The sequence below is a fragment of the Zootoca vivipara genome, chromosome 6 (genome assembly GCF_963506605.1).
Source record: "Zootoca vivipara chromosome 6, rZooViv1.1, whole genome shotgun sequence".
Classification (NCBI taxonomy): Eukaryota; Metazoa; Chordata; class Lepidosauria; order Squamata; family Lacertidae; genus Zootoca; species Zootoca vivipara.
The window spans coordinates 13814691-13829449 of NC_083281.1; the positions used below are offsets into that span (position 1 = coordinate 13814691).

Genomic DNA, 14759 nt, shown 5'->3' on the forward strand with positions numbered 1-14759 from the left:
TATTTCACTTTGGAAACCAGCCATCATTGAAAGCAGGTTTGGAGGCATGTCCTCTGAGGACTTTGCCTGATCTCCTGGCATGTCTTTGGCATGGCACTGTGACGGTGTGTGTGTGTGTGTCCCCAGTCAGAGGATTACTTTTGAGGAGGCGAGTGCAGTGACTGGTGAATCCACCACAGGGGTCAGGGGCTGGTCTGAATTGGAAGATTGGGCAGTGCAATTGCAGGAAGATCAGATCCTAAAAGAAGAGGAGGGGGATTATTCAGACACACACTCTTTGCTTCTAGCATCACCAGAAGCAGGGAGACAGGCAGAAGCTGCACAGTTGAGAGAGGAGCTGCCCAGCTATGAGATAGTAGCTAAGCAACCAGAAGGGAGGGAGCAGGTGGGCGATACATCATTCGAGAGTGGAGGGCAACCCCCTCCCTCCTCCTGAACTCAGAGGACCGAGCGTGTCAGAGAACAAAGGAGATGCGGGGGGAGGAACTTCCATTTGGCTCCTTGCTGCGGAAATTGCAAGGAAGAGTCAGGGTAGGCAACTAATATCCTTAAGGAGAGTTGCCTGTTTGTGCTTGTAAGAGAATGCTGTAATAAAAGGACTATAAATCTACCAAATGCTCATTAATTCTTATCAGGAAGCCACCAGAAGGGAGAGGGGAATTCCTGTACTTGACAACAGGGGTAGCCAGCTGGTTCCTCACCTCGGCTGGGAAGACATAGCGCTTCGTAACCAACCTATGTGTGGTCTTGTGTCTGGCTGAAGATGTCCACCCTTCAGTCAATGTATCACAAAAGGAATCTGGAAGGTGAACGTAACCACCCAGTGCTGGCCGTCAGGAAAGCACCTTTTGTTCCCTTGGGTGCGGTTGTCTCAGTGGTGTAGCGTTTGGGGGGGGCATAGGGGCAGTTGCCTGGGGTACAAAATTCTTAGGGGTACAAAATTTCGACACCTGGTGCAGCCACAATACAACTGCATGCTTCTGTCGCTGGGCTCCATTGAAAATGGCTTCCATATTCAAACCAGGAAGTGACCTCTCCAGACAATGGAACAATTTCTCTTTCATTTTCTCTGCAGCTATGATCTCTCGGGTGACGTGTATGGCGTTAGGCAGCTGAATGCGCCTGTGAACTCCATCCGTTTCCCTCCCTTCTACCCAGCCCCTCCGCATGGCCCTGGGTGCTGGCAACTCATGCTACGCCACTGGTTCGTCTCCACAGGTTCTGTGCGCTTTCATCTGGCCTTCCGGCAATTCTAGACATCGTCTAGCTTTGGCCACCATGACAGTGAAGAGTTTTGACTGATAAAGCATCCCTTTGGGCAGGGTGGATGGGGGTCTTCAGATTCTTCCACCGAAAGCTCCCCTTCCTCCTTTCCCTCTAAGGGGAAACAAAGGCTGCTGCCACCCACTGCCTCTTTGATCTGCTGTCCCTCCTGGCTATATAGATGACGGCATGGGAGATGGTGGTGGTGGTGGTGATGGAGACCTTTGGTGTCTTCTTCTTCGCCCCCTAAGCCTGTGCCCATGTTTCCTCTTTACAGTGGATGCTCGGGTTGCAAATGTGATCCGCGCGGGAGGTTGCGATTCGGCGCCTCTGCGCATGAGCAAAGTGCGTTTTAGTGCTTCTGTGCATGTGCACATGCCAAAACCCGGAAGTAACCTGTTCCGGTACTTCCAGGTTCGGCGCGGAGCGCAACCCGAAAAGACACAACCTGAAGCGGGTGTAACCCAAGGTATGACTGCATTTCCCTTCCTGTGAGTGGAGCAATAGGAGGGGTGGATTGCTGGATTATCACCTTGTCAGTGGTGAGTGGGCTTGCATGTTCCTATGACCCTTGTGAGTGAAGCCATCAGGAATCTCGTACTCCCAGGAGGGTCACTCAAGGCGATAAGGTCAAAGGAAAGGAGCTAGACAAAGAATGATCCAAGAAGTCCTCAATGGCAGAACAGGCGGATGATAACAAGTGGTTTGTTACAACGGCTGTGAAGGCGGATGAAGGTTGCAGCAGATAGGAATCTACTGGTTTGTCATGACTACTTCATGCCATTGGAACAGAGCCCTACTGCGAAGATTGTGCGTTGGTCAGCGTCCTGACACTCGAACTTGTGGACATTCCCTGGGGCTGAATGCTGGAACACCCAGGACAGAGAAAAGCAAGTCCTTCACACAGTTAAACTGTGGAACTCACTGCTGCAGGAGGCGGCCACCAACTTGGATGGCTTTCAAAGAGGCTTAGACAAACTCATGGAGGAGGAGAGGGCCATTGACGGCTTCCATCCAGGATGGCTCTGCTCTGCCTCCATGGTTGGAGGCAGCCATGCTTTTGAATCTCTGTTGCTGGAAACCACAGGAGGGGAGACTTCCTCTTGTGTTCGAATCCTGCTTTCAGTCTTCCCATAATGAGAATCTGGTTGGCCACTGTGAGAAAAGGATGCTGGGCTAGAAGGGCCATTGGCCTGATCCAGAAGGCTCTTCTGATGTTTGGTTGTTGTTGTATTTTTTTTTAAAAAAAACACGTTTGGTTAATTCTGCATATTTTTTTAAACACTAATTAAACTTAAAGATGCCATTAGAGGCTGCGGCAGAAAAATTGCCTTTTATTTTTTTATACCCTAATTGCACCTGTAATGAGGCAAGTTTTAAAACAGTGTACCTTGGTGCTTACATTCCCCCCCCCCCGCTGCATGCATAATTTCTTTTTTCCCCTTTTCTTTTTTTGACAAAGTATTAATAATAAATTTTTAAAAATGTGCACCCCACCCCTGAGACCATTCCACTGTAACTATCCAACCTCCCAAAATTTCAACACCTCTTGCGATGGCTTGACCCCTTTCCGTTTTAACAGTACAAATTCTACGAATACTTTCCACATCTCCGCAAAATCACTTCTCCTGCATATACCCCGTTTTACCTTAGTAGCACATGTTAATTTATCATTAATAGCTATTATCCCACACGTCTTTGTACCATTCTTCCATTTTATATTCTGCTTGCCCCTTCCTAGCTATAATAACTCGTGCAGCAGCTGGCAATAAATTTGTGAGCAAGTCCTTCCTAGCCTGCAAACCTTCCACCCCATCCGATGTTCTTATGTTCAACCATAAACAAATGCATATGAACTGACCCACTTTTTGAAATGAACATCAAAGGTCTGCCCTGCTGGTATCTCCCATGGCCTTCTGCAAATACACATTTTATGGCACTTGCTTCCACCACATGATACTGATTAAGAAGATGAGCCTCAGGGTTGCCCAGGAAGTGGCCCAGGGTGGGCCTGGACATTCTGTACCCTCTCTGGGGGTCACCAACATGGTGCCCATGGGCATAATGATGTCCCCTTCTCCATGGTGCCCAGAAAAGGGGAGGTTGTTGTCTCCATGGGCACTACGTTGGAGACCCCCCCCCCCAGAGAGGATGAGTTCATTTTATCCATATGACAACAGAGCAAATCGCAGAACATCTTTTCAGGGATGAAGGGAACCTCTGGTTTGATGGTGGTTTTGAGATGCTCTCTTGTCAGAAGGAGGAGCCAGTCCACAGAAAGAGCCATAGCTGGGAGGGGGGGGGGAGAGTGTCTTGCTGACAATGGCGTGCGGTGAAATTTTTCATAGGGGAACAGTTAGGGCCAGAGGTGCCAACTTGCGAGGGGAATGGGGGGCACGATGTCATGTGTGTGACGTCCTGACCTCCCTAAGCCAGTCAGAAGCTTCCTGGGCTTTGCGAAGGAGGTACCAGGGCTCTGACAGGTGGGCTTGGGGAAGATGGCAGCATGGATCCTAGACCCACCAAATCCTCATACCTTCCTCCCTAAGCCGGGCAGAAGCTTCAAGGGGAGCTTCTAGAGGGGAATAGCCTGGTCCTCTTAGTCCAAGGACTGCACATCACTGCTAGCTGGTTTTTTGTCCTGGTCGAAGCCTCCAGAGGGGCGCCATTGAAACTCCCAGCCTGTGTTTGTGTGTGACGCACGCAAATGTGCATGGGGTGTGTGTGTGCCAGACTGGGTCTTTGACTTGGGTGACATAAAGACTAGTTTTGCCCCTGCCTCAGAAGAACCAGGTTCTCCTTTCATGGTCGTACTAGAAAGTCTTAGATCTGTGGGTCTGATGGTTCAGTTAATGGAGATGTTGCATTCCGTTACGTGATCGCCATGGCAGGTAATTCCAGGCACTGAGCTCACCCTTCTGAGAAGAAGCTGCTTCTCAAGGAAATGCTCTGCCCGTGCCTCTCTGCCCCCAAACACAAAGGCCCCCTCTTTACCCACAGGGACACCCCCCCCTCAACATCCTTGCAAGGTTTATGCCTCGCCTTTATCAGCAGCAGGCCAGCTGTGCAACCTGATTCTCTGGGAATGCTAAGATATCTGCAAGCAGGGAGGCGGGGAAATAATCTCTCAAGAAGTCGTGCAAGACCCAGGAGGATTGGGGTGGGGGTGGGGCAGCCCGTGCAGGTGGCACAGGAAGAGCTGTGGAAAGGGAAGAGAGCCCCCCCCCTTAAATCAAGTGCATGAATAGTCAGCACACAGGAGGAGGAAGAGAAAGAAGCTGGGAGGAAGAGGAGGGGGAGGGAGAGGAGGGCTGGGTAGGCTTTTAGGGCCTGATCCAGCTGCAGGGCTCCTCTTATTTTTTTTGGAAGATACCAGCAGGGGGGATTTAACAGCAGGGGGGGGGAGGCAGAGGGAACCTCAGCCAGGTGGAGCAACTCACGTCTCACATGCAGACAGAGGCATACCTAGGCTCCCTTGTGCCCTTGGCAAGGAGAGAACGTGGACAGGTGGGCTGGCTCCTGGCCACTCTGGCCCAGTGGAGTGGAGAGGTGCAATGTTTGTGCCCCTCTGGTGCACCTGGCTGGCAGGGGACAACCTGGCCAATCCCTAGGGATGCAGGGTGTCAAACTCTCCACTGTATCCTGACCCCCCTGGAAGCTTCCAAATGCTCCACTTACAATGCATTGCAGAAACCCAACAGGATCCTTGCCAAACTCAGGCCTTTACTTTAAAATGATATTTTAAAATTGACAGAGGAGGAGTAAACACGCTTGCTCCGTCTTCCGTGTAGCAGCCCATGAGATGGCTCTCCTATCTCCTCTCAGACTCCTCTTTTCCAGGCTAAACGTACCCAGCCCCTTCAACTGTTCCTCATCAGGCTTGGTTTCCAGACCCTTGATCATCTTGGTTGCCCTCCTCTGCAGACATTCCAGCTTGTCAGTAACCTTCTTAGAATGTGAGCCCAGAACTCGACAAAGGACTCCAGGGGTGGTTTGACCAAGGCATGAATGTTGCGGGGAGTGGGGGTGGGAATCAGACAGCACAGGGAGGGGGTTGTAGGTGAACCTCCTGCTCCCACCCCCCTCCAGGCAGGCCATCTTCCCCTCCCCTCTGCCCCTTCCCGGACTCTGAGCCCCTTCCCTGAGCCCCACAAGGATGGCAGTAGCCTAGAGGGAAAGGCCTGGCCTCCCCCACCCTCCCTCTCTCCCCAGCCCTCCCTTGCAACACAGCTGCCAATGGCAGGGCTGTCCTCGCAGGAACCATCAGAATGCCATGGAGACGGCAACCAGGTAGCTGGATATGCTGAGCTGGATTCCATCCAGCCCAGCCCTGCCCAGTCCTGTCAGACTCCTGACAGAAAATTAGTGTTTAACCAGAATTTAGGAGGCTAAGCACAAGCGCCACAGCTCTGCCCAGGTTTGACAGCAGCTCCAGCTCAGGGGAAGCGGCCAGCCAAGAAGTGATTAGCGTTTACCATGCACAGATTCCCAGAACATCAAAGGGCTGTTGGGGGTGCAGGCAGGTGTCACGAAGCCCCCACAAAGCCACAGAAGCATGTGGACAAGGCTGGGAGCCCATGAAGCCCATGAAGGCCAGAATCCCTCCGATGCTTGGCTCAAGTAGGTTGGAGTGTGTGTGTGGAAGGACAGATCCTGAAGCTGAGGCTCCAATACTTTGGCCACCTCATGAGAAGAGAAGACTCCCTGGAAAAGACCCTGATGTTGGGAAAGATTGAGGGCACAAGGAGAAGGGGATGATGGAGGATGAGATGGTTGGACAGTGTTCTTGAAGCCACCAACATGAGTCTGACCAAACTGCGGGAGGCAGTGGAAGACAGGAGTGCCTGGCATGCTCTGGTCCATGGCGTCACGAAGAGTCGGACACGACTAAACGACTAAGCAACAGCAACAACGTAAGTGTCAACTAAAGAGATTGGCTAAATGACTAAATGACTAAACAACAACAACAACAACAATGCTAAGAATATTAAGAATAATCTTTATGCAACCTTTTATTGATCTTTCTGCTGACATCGACTCTTTTGAAGCAGACGGTGAGAGAAATTTCAAATTGCTGACATCGACCGCAGGCTTCTGCTATTGATCCAAGAACTATACACAGCAATACACAAATGAGGGTCAGAGTAGGTCTGAATAATGTTATGGCTGATGCTTTTAAAATGTTATGAGGGGTGAAGCAAGGTTGCGTCCGTTCTGGCTCCCTCTGTTTTCAACATTATATTAATGGTTTGATGCCATATTTAGCCAATGCAAACTTCCGCTCTCCAGTCACTAGGAACAGAAAGAACCTCACTCTAGATCAGGCAAGTCCAGCAGGTAGATCGTGATCTACCAGGACATAATTGGACGTATGCGGTAGATCACTGGTAGATCATTAGCTCCCCCAAAGAAGCTGAACAACTGTGGCTCCCCTAAAAAAAAAGCTCAACATTTTACCTCCTCCCTGAAAAAGCTCAACAACTTTGACCCGAACCCTCCAAAAATGGGCCTTCCAGTGTGGTGTAGTGGTTAAGAGCGGTAGACTTGTAATCTGGGGAACCGGGTTCGTGTCTCCGCTCCTCCACATGCAGCTGCTGGGCGACCTTGGGCTAGTCGCACTTCTCTGAAGTCTCTCAGCCCCACCCACCTCACAGGGTGTCTGTTGTGGAGGAGGAGGGGAAAGGAGATTGTTAGCCGCTTTGAGACTCCTTTGGGTAGTGATAAAGCAGGATATCAAATCCAAACTCTTCTTCTTCTTCTTCCTAAGAAAAGCTCAACAACTTTGACTTGGACTCCAAAAAAGGGGGTAGATCACTGCCAGTTTTTAACTCTGTGAGTAGATTGCAGTCTCTTGGGAGGTGGCCACCCCTGCTCTAGATGTAAGCAGATAAATCAAGTTTCAGTGTTTCTGTGTCTTTCCTGATTGGGTGTCAGGGATTTCCTGGAGATGTCCAGCGTGTACTGTAAACAGGAACGCCTAACTATAAATTACTTCACAACCAAGATTGTGATTTTTGGCAAACACAGTCCTAGGTATCAATGATGCTTAGATTAGCAAGCTGTAGAAGAGAGTTGCTCCTTTAGATACATTTAGTGAAACCTTCCCTAGGAAGCATCCTAGGGAGGCAGTAGAAGTCAAAGCACAGAGGACCACAGGGGCCTCAAGGAAGTTCTGTCACAATAAGGGAGGGCAGCTGATTGAACCTGCCCTAAATATATTTGGTAGCAAAGTCCTTACTCAAATGCACTATGGTGTTGAAATCTGGGGCTCTGATACAAACTCCATCAGCATTTTGGAAACTGTGCAAATAATCTTTTTCAGAAGCTATACTCTCCGCCATCAAGAATATCAGCAGCTCTTCTTCATACAGAATCAGAGTGGCAAACAGTTAAGAGGAGAGCAGACTGTGTTCGGTTAAAGTATATTTTCAAAAATTCTACTATGCTTACTGAGCATTTTCCTGCTCTTTGGCTATATAGAATTGGGTGATAACCAACTCTGGAAATCAAGACGTTTTAGAGACTCTTGTTTTTTTCTAGAATTTAACTCTGCTTTGACCTTGAGAGACCAGTGAGAGATTTTACTTTCTTGGGCTCCATGATCACTGCAGATGGTGATGGCAGCCACGAAATTAAAAGACGCCTGCTTCTTGGGAGAAAAGCAATGACAAACCTAGTCAGCATCTTAAAAAGCAGAGAAATCACCTTGCCGACAAAGGTCCGTATAGTTAAAGCTATGTTTTTCCCAGTAGTGATGTATGGAAGTGAGAGCTGGACCATAAAGAAGGCTGATCACCAAAGAATGGATGCTTTTGAATTCTGGTGCTGGAGGAGACTCTTGAGAGTCCCGTGGACTGCAAGAAGATCAAACCTATCCATTCTGAAGGAAATCAGCCCTGAGTGCTCACTGGAAGGAAGCTGAGGCTCCAATACTTTGGCCACCTCATGAGAAGAGAAGACTCCCTGGAAAAGACCCTGATGTTGGGAAAGATTGAGGGCAAGGAGAAGGGGACGACAGAGGACGAGATGGTTGGACAGTGTTCTCGAAGCTACGAACATGAGTCTGACCAAACTGCGGGAGGCAGTGGAAGACAGGAGTGCCTGGCATGCTCTGGTCCATGGGGTCATCAAGAGTCAGACATGACTAAACAACAGCAACAACGTAAGTGTCAACTAAAGAGATTGGCTCTTCTGGATAGAATCTAAAAGGTACCTGCACCAAATCTCCTCCTTGGTAACCACTCTTGAGGACAGAGCATTTTAGAGCTATTTATCTGACAAACTCTCACCAGTATCCTTAAGAAATGCCTTTATTGAGCTGTGTTTCAAGTACCGTCTTGGATGGCCACTACAAGATCCAGCACACAGACATAGTATTTGTGGTCAACCTCAGGTGGAAGACATCGCTCATGATCTGTCAGCCTGCCCCTTATATAGAGATCCAAGAGATGAGTGTCTGAAATCTTTGTTCGCCCAAGCAAGCAGGCACACCCCAGCAGAGATGATCCCGTTTCTTTTGAGTCAGAATAATAGCTTCTTTACACATAGTGCTTTGGCTGCAGGGGAAAAAAATCAGGAAAAAGGGAGTTAGATAAAATCACTATAATTTGTTGCGGTGATTAGTGGGTTTGATCTGAAATCAAGCTGGACAGCATTTTTGCGTCTCTGGTGATTTCTCTCTCTTTCATCATGGATGTTGGTAAACTGGATTTTAGAAAGGAAAAATAATATTGGAATTGGAGCTGTCAGAGATGCACAAGGGAAACTGCTCAGGAATTTGGCAGTCTTTGGTATATTATGTATTTTTATATTATGGGTGTATGCTCCAGATTATTTTATTAACACTATTGCTTAATACAAGTTGGTCATGGCCTTTGGCTAGAACAATAAAATTATGAACTGATACTCTCAGGAGAGCGGAGCGCCCTGAGGGGAAGGGAGCGTCGCTTCCCGATCTCTCACTTTATTTAAAACCATTTACAAACGTTTCCTTTCGGCAACTCCAGCAGCCAAACCAAATGCGCAACTTTCGTTTTCTTTGGTCCACATCAGCGACGCCGAGGGGGGTGGGGAGTGATCATGTCGTCTGGACAGACACACGGCCCAGCCCAGTCTTGCGGTTGACAAAAATGCAGCGCGAAGAATGAAAACCAGAATCCCATCAGGCACTCTCTCCCCAAAAAGGGGGTTCCCTTAGTAGACGGGCAGAGGACCAGTCTCCTCCACGGGGCAGGGGGGCTTGGCGATGGGAGCGCCCTGGAGGCGCGGTCTGTCCGCAGCCGGCTGGAAAGCTGGGCTGAAGGGCGGGGGACGTTGGGCGCAAAAGGCATAGCTGCCAAGTTTTCGCTTTTCTCGCGAGGAAGCCTATTCAGCATAAGGGAAAATCCCTGTAAAAAAAGGGATAACTTGGCAGCTATGCGCAAAAGGCAGCGACCATCTCCCGAAAATCAGATTGGCCCTCCGCGTCCTCTGGGGGCAAAGAGCGCCCCAAGTGCCCCGGAAAGCCGAAGCAGCCCTCAGCGCCCCACCCCAGCCCACCGCTGCTAGGAGGCCTGGCGGCATCACGGAGGGAAGCGCGCCCGGGGGCCGCGTCTTGCGCCAAAGGGCATCCCCCGCTCCGCTCTCGGGAGCCAAAAAGCAGACGAGGCAACGCCAGAGAAGGGGGCGTGGGGTCGAGGGGCGCTCCCGGAGCTGGCCGGTTCCTGACGGCGGAGAGGCTCCCCCCAGCGGGCATGTGCGAGCCGGCCGAGCCGGGGCTACGGCGCCTGCTCGGCTTTGGCGATGGGGTGGGGGGAGAGGAGGAGCCACCGCCGCCTCCGCGACGCCGGCAGCCGAGCCGCGCTCCTACCCAGGCAAGCAGGACGAGGACGCCGGAGCGGGCAAGGCGCGGCCGGGCCACGGGGCAAGGGACGCGCCCGGATGGAGGAGCCGCCCTCCGGCCCCGCCGACTGAGCGACGCCCGCCGCGGCCCCGGCAGGCAGACAGGAGGAGCCGCCGACGGGCGCATGGCCAACCGAGCCGGAGCCGCCGCCGCGGAGCCCCCAGGAGCAGCAGCCGGGGAGGGGCGGCAGCAGCAGCAGCAGGGAAGGCGCCGCTCCCGAGGGAGGTCGTGGGGCCAGGTAAGAGGGCGCGGCTACATGGGGGGGGGGCCGCTGGGCACTCGCGGCTGCTGGGGAGGGGTCCCTTCCTCCCCGGCTCGAAATTGCCTCGAAATTGGCCGGCGCTTGCAGCCTCCTCCTCTGCCCCGAGGCGGGGCAGGCGGCCATGAGCGGAGGGATTCCACCCCCCCCCTCCCACGGGAGAAGCGCCCACGCATCCTCGCCCTGTCCGGGGGCGCTGGGTTGTGTGTCCCCCACGCCCCGGACGAGCGATCCTCCGCTGCAGCGCAGGCGTGGGGAGAACGCCGTTTCAGCATCCCAGAGGCAGCAGGCTGCGCCCCCAGGGAAGTTTGCCGCTGGCTCCGGGCCCCGCAATAGCCCCTTTGGACGGCAATGCGCGCTGTCGTGCGTTTGTGTGTTGGGGGTGGGGGGCGCTCCGTGTTTTCAGTTCCGCCTCCCGTTCTCAAGGCTTGGCTTAAGCGGCCCGCCCCTCCCGGAGCCAAGACCCCGCGACCTGCTCGCTGCAGCCACAACAACCTTGATTTGCGGGCGGGCAGGCGGGACGGCTCCTCTTCTACTAAGGCGGCGCCCCCTTCCTCGTCCGGCCCGGCTGGGCTCGAGGGTCCTGCCCTCTGTCATGGCTCAGCATCCGCACGGCGGCGCCAAGGACGGGCCCAATCTGCCGCTCCGCAGCCGCCTGGAAAGGCGAGGCGAGCTCCGAGGGGGCGCCCCCGGCTTCGCTCGCCCCCCACAGTTGACTGGGGCGGGTGTGCTGGAGGCGGCGGCCTAGACCCCTGGGGTCGTCGAAGGTGGCGGTCCTGCTTCCGAGTCAGCCGTCCGATTTTGGTGGGCAGAGAAAGCGGAGCTGCCGGAGCTGGAGTTTCCAGGCCGAGGCCTCCTCTGGAGCAGACGAGGGCGGCGCCCGCGGGAAGGTTGGGGACTCGCCCGCCCCGTCGGGGGTCGCTCTCCGCCGCCGCATCCCTGTCCCCGCAGGAGGGAGGGGGTTCCAGGCGGGCTTCTTGACCCTTTCTTCTGGGAGCCGGTGGCAGGACTGAAGGAGGAGCTGCAGGCAGGCAGCGTCCTGGCCGCTCCTCGGATGTTTCTCCGGGGGAGCAGCTTCCCAGGTTCTCAAAGAGAACCCAGACCTTGCGGAGGGGGCTCCTCAGTGCCATTCAGGCTGCCGAAGACCGAGTCAGGCCATCACTCCACCCAGCTAAGGATTGCCTGCGCTGACTGGCAGCAACGGCTCTGCTGACCGCCGGGGGGGTCCCTCCCGGCCCTGCCTGCAGATGCCGCCTTCGGGGTCGGGGCTCGAACCCGCTGGGCGAAGGGGCTTCGCGGAGCTGGTGCGCGGGAGAGACTGAGACATTTCGAAGCGTCACGTGGTTCCTTCTAGGCCAGAGAGAGAAGGGTGCAAAAGATGCGCGGAAGCAAATGGTGGTCCAGTGGTCTGAGGGGAGGAGGGGAAGGGCTTGCCGCTGCCTTCCTTGCGGGCTGCCAGTGGGGGGAGCTAGAGAGCCTCAGCAGCCTCTCCTGCTCTGGGGACGCAAAGACCCCACCCCACCCCCGTGCGCCCCTCCTGGGGTGTCCCTGACTCTGCTTTGCTGGGGTCGGCAGCAGTTCTGTGTGTCTCTCCAGTCAAGGGGTGTCCTGTGGAGGGACGGAGCCCTGCTTTAGAGGAGAGGGGTCCAGTGGTCAGAGCTCCAGGGTTAGACCCCTCTCTGCTGCGGTTCTTGGAAGTGCTGTTGAACCTCTCCAGGTTCAGTTCTTCTACAGGGGGTCTGTCCGCCTTCCTTCTGCCCGCAGAGTTCCCATTTCCTGCTGACTTGGCTCTGGAAGAGCTGCAATGCCCTCTGGTCGATTGGAGTGGGAGAGTGGCTTGTGGCTTAGGAACCCCTCCCCCCCCAATTCCTTGTAGATCTCCTTCCGGTGGGACTCCAAAGGTCCTTTCTCAGGCTGATGCCGGCTAGGGTAAGACTCACCGCCTGGGCCCTCGTTGGCTCTCTGCTGAGCTCTGGTCAAGGCAGGCAGCACCCCAAGTGGGGAGGGTGATATTGGGGTGAGCCTTTGGTGCCTGCCTGCAATGGCCCTGAGAGAGTCTGCTTCAGTGAGCAAGGTGCCCCCTGGGGGGGGGCGGGGGTGTCCCCATGCACTAACTACCATACACTCCTGCACTGTGGCTGCACAGTGGGGCCGGCCCCATGGGGCCTTTAACTCCCCTTGGTCTCTGGGAGCCTCTATCTTCCGCAACCTCAGGAGCAAAGAGAAAGATCCCTTCCGTCACTGATACGCTTCCTGCAACGGGCATTTCAGGGAAACGGGAAAAGGTCATTGCTGCCCACGCAAATGCTTCTGCGCTAATATAATATGGCAGAATGCTTCTCCGGGTTCCGTAAACGAAGCTTTGCTCCTTGGAGAGATGCTGGCTGATGCAGGACGCATTGGGGGCTGCCTTTCCCTCTCTTGGTTTGAGCCTTTGGGGACTTGCGGAACGAGCAGCTGAGACCCGGAAGTCCTGCCTCTCCCTTCCTGCCATTTTGCCCACCTTGAAAGGTCAAGGCTCTTCCTGCCAGCCTTCTGCGCTCTTCCAGGTGCCCTCTTGGTGGTCTGGATGTGTTGTGCAGCCTCCGCCCTCTGGCCCCGTCTCCTCTATCGGTCCTTCTCTCTGGGCCTGAATGTGCATTGCACGGGGTTGGCCTAGATGACCCCTGGGTTCCCTTCCAACCCTACAATTCTGTGAGTCTGCGAATGTGGCTTTCACCTCCCACCCTCACCTGTGTGGGCTTTTTGTGGCTGTGCATTCCAAATATACTTGATTTGGGTTGATTCCTTCCTGCAATTAGCTCATCTCCTCCTGCTGCCTCACCCTCCCCTTGCGCTTTCATCTTGTGTGGTTAACTACCAGGGGAAGGGGAGAGAGGCTGATCCCCTGGCCAAGGGGAAGGGGATGGCCTAGGGTCTCTGGGCCACTCAGTAGATGAGACGTAGTGCTGGTGGCTCAGAGGCTGTCTGTTCATGGATGAGGAGAGAGTCGCCTTCTGCTGACGTGGCTACCAGACTTCTATATTGCGGAGCTAGGAAAGAGGCCCCCAGAAGTCCCTCTGGCTGGCCATTTACCCCAGTGTAGCCCACTGTGCTCAGCCCTGAGTGCTCACTGGAAGGACAGATCGTGAAGCTGAGGCTCCAATACTTTGGCCACCTCATGAGAAGAGAAGACTCCCTGGAAAAGACCCTGATGTTGGGAAAGATGGAGGGCACTAGGAGAAGGGGACGACAGAGGACGAGATGGTTGGACAGTGTTCTCGAAGCTACGAACATGAGTTTGACCAAACTACGGGAGGCAGTGCAAGACAGGAGTGCCTGCCGTGTTTTGGTCCATGGGGTCACGAAGAGTCGGACACGACTAAACAACAACAACAAGCCCACTGTGTGGGCTGGGGACTCCTCCTGCCTTCTGACCAAGGTGCAGGCCTGCTACGTCCAGTGCAGGGTCAGTGGCCCTCTCTGTGTGGACTTCCATGGCATAGAGCAGAGGTGCAACTGGGTCTCTTGCTTGGAGACCTCTTGTGTGGAGGTCTCCTCATCTTGCAGGGCCAACATTACCTTTGCTCAGCTGAGGGAAGGTGGAGGAGTAGGGTGTGTCCTGCTTTCTCGCTGCGGGAATGGGCAGAGGGGGAGAGAGAGCTGCCTTGTATGGAGTCAGGCAAGCTCAGTCCTGTCTGCACTGACTGGGAGCAGAGGTGCTCCAGGGCTTCGGGCAGAAGCTGTTGACTGCCCAGGACCTTCTGCCTGGAAGGAGGTGTTCTGCCACTGAACCACGAGGGCCTTTCCTCGAAGTGGAGCAGAGTGACTTTAAAAGGAAGGCAAACTGTTTGTAAGCTGCTTTGAGCATGATTTTTATGGGAATGTTAGGGATGTGGATTAGGATATATTATTAGATAGATCCTATCCAAGCTTGTGTTAGCAAGCTTCCAATATCAGCAGAGTGACATTCCCCTTTTGTGCGCAGCAAAGCATGTGCGTTAGATTCGCTAGAATCTCTATAACAATATTACACTTTATAGTTCAATATTACACTTCCTGGCAAAGGTCCCCTTTGTCCCTCTTAAAAGAAATACACAACACAGTGTTTATAAAATAAGATAGAGTTTACTTACAGTTTCATCCTGAGTTACAGCATAATCTCAGAAAGGCAGGCTTGCTTAGAAAAGTTACAAGTATATATACATCTAGAGACTACTTAGTAAAGTAAGACTCCATTTGGTCTCACTCTTGGCTGCAGGCCTAGAGTGAGAACCATGCTAACTAGAGATTCTCTGGAGATGTGTCCTCATCGAGGGAGGAAGTAGCTAAGAGAGAGAGAGATTGCAGGCTAGGGCTTTTGTCTAATCCAACTCA

The 14759-nt window shown here is 53.5% G+C and overlaps 1 protein-coding gene across 1 annotated transcript in view; it reads left to right on the forward strand.

Annotated features, from left to right (window-relative positions):
- The first annotated feature begins 10131 nt into the window (after nt 1-10131).
- Nucleotides 10132-14759, forward strand: part of LRFN3 (leucine rich repeat and fibronectin type III domain containing 3) — a 60450-nt gene continuing 55822 nt past the window's right edge. Inside the window, exon 1 of the mRNA XM_035118523.2 lies at nt 10132-10382. The gene's annotated coding sequence lies outside the window, so the exon portion shown is untranslated. The remainder of the gene's footprint in view (nt 10383-14759) is intronic.